The sequence below is a fragment of the Vespula vulgaris genome, chromosome 14, assembly GCF_905475345.1.
Source record: "Vespula vulgaris chromosome 14, iyVesVulg1.1, whole genome shotgun sequence".
In the NCBI taxonomy this organism is placed as follows: domain Eukaryota; kingdom Metazoa; phylum Arthropoda; class Insecta; order Hymenoptera; family Vespidae; genus Vespula; species Vespula vulgaris.
This window is the reverse complement of record NC_066599.1, coordinates 3,448,074-3,453,650: the sequence shown is the minus strand read 5'-3', so window position 1 is coordinate 3,453,650 and position 5,577 is coordinate 3,448,074. Positions and strand designations below refer to the sequence as shown.

The window sequence follows — 5,577 nt, the reverse complement described above, 5'->3', positions numbered from 1 at the left end:
TCTCTCTTTCTTTCTCTCTCTTCCTTTTTTCACTGCATCGACGTATACAAGTTCGTTGTTAAAAGAATATAGGCACATACAAACGCGATCATCGAGAAATGTACTGCACCAAAAGTTTGTTTCAACGATTTTAACCGAGAAAAGGAATAAACGAGAAATGAGAAAAAAGATGAAAATTTAAGAAAGAATAAAAAAAAAAAAAGAGAGAAGAAACAGAAGGACTGTGCAAAAGGACGAATAAAGGAGAGGCACGGGTATGTAAGGAATAAAATGAAAAGGGAAAGACAATGTGACAGATAAAAAGTAAAGGACGATGGAGAAAGATAAAAAGATGAGAGCGGCTGGAGAGGGCTGTAAAAAAAGGAAAAACAATGCGAAAGATAAAAAGTGATAGACCATATAAAAAGATAGAGAGAGAGAGAGAGATGGAGAGAGGATGTAAAAGGTGAAAAGATACGGACAATGCGAGAAATAAAAAGGGTGGGAGAGGGATAGAAACAGTATGAAAAAGATAAAAAGAGAGAGACAGAAAAAAAGAAAGAAAGAGAGAGAGAGAGAGAGAGAGAGAGAGAGAGAGAGAGAAGGACAATGCACAAAGATAAAAAGTGAAAAACATTGGGTGGTGAGGTGGGAGAAAAAGGAAAAAGAAGACGGAACTTTAACAATAGATCAAGGAAAGTTACATACTTCGAAATTAATAAGGCACAAAAAAAGAAAGGAGAGGAAGGAAAAGGAAAACAAAAAAGAATATATATATATTAAATGAGAAAAATAGTTGAAAAGGATTAGAAAGAAAGAAAGAAAGAAAGGATTAGAAAGAAATAAAGCAAGTTCGAGAAAGAAAAAAACAGAGAGAAAAAAGAAAAAGGTAGTAAGAGTAAGAGTAAGACAGACAGAGAGAGAGAGAGAGAGAGAGAGAGAGAGAGAAAGACTGAGAGAGAGAGAGAGAGAGAGAGAGAGGAGCGTGGGCGTGCAAGTAGAGACGGAACGTTACTAGTCGGGCGGGACTATGGCTCGTTTCTTCCCCTCCTCTCGTTCGTCCTCGCAATTCCCTCCTCTTCTTCGTCCTCTCCTCCTTCTTCGCTACCTTCTCCTCCTCCACCTCCTCCTCTTTCTCCTCTTCCACCATCGGCCTCCATGCTCACGCTCACATGCAACACCAGAGAGGCAGACCGGCCGGCTAGCACTCGGGTGCCTTTAGCGCCGTGCATCTCCGAGTCAGTCAGTCGGTCGGTCGGTCGCTCGGTCGGTTCGCTCGCTCGCTCCTACGAACGCGAGTGTTTCCTTTTTCCCTCCTCCTCCTCCTTCGTGTCTAATATTTCGTTGTTTAATGTGTTAGAAAGGTATCAATACATATATTTTATATATATATATATATATATATTTATATGTACGTATATATATATATGTATGTATGTGTGTATGTATGTATACAAAATGTTTGCATATGTGTGCGTGTAAATACGTTTATAAGTAATTGACAAGATTATTTTATTACGTTAATCGAAGAAATTTTCTTTATATTCGATTATAGAAAATACTTTGCGATTCTCTAGATTCGGATGCTGTGTATAAATTCTATTCGTGTCTATCTTTTTCTTTCTCTGCGTTGCGTGTGTATGCGTATCTCTCTTTCTCTCTCTTTTTCTCTCTACGTGTCTGGGTGTGCGTAATACGTGTTGTTTTTTTTCGATGCAGTAGTCACGGTCAATCGAAAAGATTTCGTCGACTTTAATCGTGAGATATCGGTGTGCGTGCGTGCGTGCGTGTGTTTTTATTTTTATTTTTTTTTATTTTTTTTACTTTTTATCAAGTTACATATATTTATTTCATTTCTAGAATGATCATTTGTTAGTCTCGTTCCTTCTTTAGGAAATTAGGAATGAGGAGATGAGATATGGAAAGGATGATATTAATTAATATACGACAGAAAGAGAGAGAAAGAGATATGTGTAACGACGAAGTGCATCCTGATTGGATATGTCCTATCTAGAACGAACTTTCGCGTGACAGTGAGCTGTCTTTTCTCTTTTGAATATTTTTTTTTTCTTCTCTTTCTTCTCTCTCTCTCTCTCTCTTTCTCTCTTTCTCTTTCCTTCTCTCAAGAAACTTCGCGAACGTCGCGTGTACGTTCAAAGATAATTTGTAAGATGCTCGCACGATCGTCGCGATATATAATATGTAAGCAATTTGAGATGATTCTCTTTCAAAGCGTTAACTGACACGTTCGGTGTACTTCGAAATCCTTTTATGTCGTTTACTCGAATCGAAAAGGAAAAAATAAAAATAAAAATAAAAAAAAAAAAAACAAGAAAGAAAAGAACGAAATAAACATCACGAGACAATTTTACAATCTTTGCAATCATCTGACATTACGTTCGTTACGTTTTTCTTTTTTATGGTTTTCTCGGAATTCAATCCAAAAAAGCATACGTAAGTACGTACATACGTAAATACATACAAACAAAGGTGTAGAATCTTTTCGAAATTTCTCTCGAGTCAGGAATTACAAAATTTTAATGAATCTTATCGATTTACCGAATGATACATTGATAAATTACATTATATTGTATAATATGATATAATACAATGTATCAGTGTGATTAGATCGATCAGATGATCGTTTCTATCGGATGATTTCTGTCATTTTCTTTTTCGATTCATTTTCCGGGCGGATTTTCTTTATTTTTGGGAGATTGGAAGTTGCTTGAGTTGGCCGAATGAAACGAAAGAAGAAAACCAATGAAAACAAAGAAAGAAAAAAAAAAGAAAGAAAAAAGAAAATAAACCGAGAAAGGGAGTAAAGCATAGGGAGAGAGAAGCTCGCGCCTGGTTACTTCCATTCGCGGCATTTTGCGACGTGCATCTTGCTTCGCGAAGGCGAAGTAACGACGATGGCGAACACTACTGCTACAATATCAGTAGCAGTAGCAGTAGCAGCAGTAGTAGTAGTAGCAGTAGCAGCAGCAGCAGCAGCAGCAGGAGCAGCAGTAGCAGTAGCAGTAGCATGGCGCACGTGTGTTGCGCATTCTACGATCCGATTGGTTAAAATGCAAGTAACCTTCGCGGATAGTTGAGGCTCGTTGTTTAAAATCAATGCTCTCGGATGACATTCAACGTGAGTCTCACGCAATGCCGTACCTTCCAATCGTATATCGTTTAAATTCTTTCTTTTTATATTTTTTTTCTTTTTCTTCTTTTCTTATTAATCAATTTTTTCCGTTTTCTTTTCTTTTCTTTTCTTTTTCTTAGCGTGACTTTGTGACGTTGTTATAAAAAATTTGTTCTAATTGATAAGAGATTACGTGTGCGTATATACGTGTGTGTATCTGTGTGTTTATATGCGTGGTCGTTTTCAAGAATGCAATGGAATAAGTTGCATATTATACGTGTCGATTTTTCTTCAATTATATTCTCCTCATAGAGATCATCCCCATAGTTTCCATCGATCGTCGTCAGGAATCATTGTGGATTATCACGATACGTGATCGTACTTTCTAGGATAGACGTTTGATACTTCCTCGTCGACTGTCTGGAATCTTAACGATGCAGCAGCAAAAGGGCCGCTTGTGATCGTTAGGTATATTTGTTTGTTCCTTTTTTTTCCCTTTCTTGTTTCTCTTTTTCTTCTATCAGTCGCATCCTCTGATCTTCTTCGTAGTAAAGTCGATCGTTTGTTCGAGTTTTAATTCGAATACATTTTTATCGAATATTACATACGTATTCCATATGTTCCTTCTCGTTAATTCATTCGAAATGATCGAGAAATAATAATTTAAGAAATAGTGAATATCGTTGAAAAAAATCTCTGCTATTGTAGGAAAATTTAATTGATTAGAAGTTATCGCGAAATAGTGACTTTCAGACGATGACAATCTTTGTAAAGGATCTTCTAAAATTTTGTAGACAAATTTAGTAGATTAAAATCGATCAAGAAGATGACTTTCGAAAGGTTGAAAATTTTTGAAAAAAAAATCTTTGAGATAGTACATATAATAGGAACATATAATCGAGTAGAAATAATCGGGATGAAAAATCTTTGATCAAAAAAAAAAAAAAGAGAGAGAGAGAAAAGAAAGAAAGAAAAGAAAAGAAAGGAAAAAAATCCTCTGACATCGTAGAAAAGAATTAATCGATTTAGAGATGATCAAGAAAGTGACTTTTGAAAGGATAAGAATCTTTGGAAAAAAAATCTGAAAAATTAGCAAGAAAATTTCATTCGTTAAAAATGATCCGAGAGATAGAGTAATTAATTTTGGAGGAGAAGAGAGAGGAAAAAAATGAAGGAAAAATTTGGAGAATTTTATAATAACAAAAATATACGAGCTTGAGATAAAAAAGAAAAGGGTATCGGGAGATTCTCTCTCTCTCTCTCTCTCTCTCTCTCTCTCTCTCTCTCTCTCTCTCTCTCTCGTTGTCGTCGAAAAGAAAAAAGAGAGACAGAGAAAGAGAGGGAGAGAGGAGAATATCAGGCGTGCAGTCTGGCCAGCTCGTTGCCAAATTCAGTCTAGGTCGTTTCTGCGCAGTTCCCTCGAGGTCAGACGAGAACAGAGCATATCACGTCGATGTAGATATATTTTCCGTCGCGTAAAACGCGTATTCTCAGTGCGGAAAAATATATTTTGTTCGTCTTTGTATCTGTCTCTCTTTCTCTCTCTCTCTCTCTCTCTTTCTGTTTCATTTCTGTTACGTATACATCGTCGATAAAAGGATATACGTCAGTTGTTGAAATACACGATTCTTTTTAACACGAGGAGTTTACTTGCTAGCCTCGCCCACGCTGGATACGATGAACTTTTGATGTGCTTGAAGTCTCGTCGAGACACCCGTTAGATATCGATCTGCCTTCCGCCATGGGACTACGACGACTGCCGTCGTGGCGGCGTAGACTCTCGGTATTAACCTTGAACTTCAACCTCGGCATTGACGGTAGTGGTGGTGGTGGTGGTGGTGGTGGTAGTAGTGGTGGTAGTGGGACGCCAAAGACGTTCTTTCATTTCGAACATAAGAATGATCTATTGGAATGATCGATTAAGATTTTCGAATATTTTGGTATTATGTCATCGTTCTTAATTACGAGAAATCACTTGTTGATATAATTTCATTAATTCAGCTGTAACGATATGCAATCAGCTGATTGTTTTTTCTGATATATAATATTATATATATATATACACATACACACACACATATATATACGTTATACATTTTATTATATAGTATTATCATATGTGACATAATTTATATATAAATATATATACACACACACATAAATATATATATATATATATATATATATATATATATATATAGAGAGAGAGAGAGAGAGAGAGGTGGGGGGTATATGATATAGGTGGATTATTATAGCAAGGATAAAAAGGAGAGAGAGAGAGAGAGAAAGACTATAGAGAAAAGTGCACGGTTCATAGAACGTATCGATAAAAGTTTAACTCGCACGTGTTCACTGCGAAAAGGAAGATTAGACGTTCGCTCTTCTACGATCGTGTCAATGTAAAAGAACAATGCTTATGTAACATGCGAGAGCTGGTAATTATATCGGTGCTCACGTTCGTCCAC

The 5,577-nt window shown here is 36.4% G+C and overlaps 1 protein-coding gene across 6 annotated transcripts in view; it reads left to right on the top strand.

Annotated features, from left to right (window-relative positions):
* Positions 1 to 5,577, top strand: part of LOC127069035 (retinoic acid receptor RXR) — a 50,768-nt gene that overhangs the window by 13,672 nt on the left and 31,519 nt on the right. For 2 of the 6 annotated variants that reach the window (XM_051005656.1, XM_051005654.1), the window contains exon 1: positions 1,162 to 1,343. The exons of 1 other annotated variant lie outside the window; for it this stretch is intronic. The gene's annotated coding sequence lies outside the window, so the exon portion shown is untranslated. Of the gene's footprint in view, positions 1 to 1,159; positions 1,344 to 1,426; positions 3,119 to 5,577 lie in introns of those variants that run through there. 3 more of the 6 variants (XM_051005657.1, XM_051005659.1, XM_051005655.1) reach the window with 3 other exon arrangements.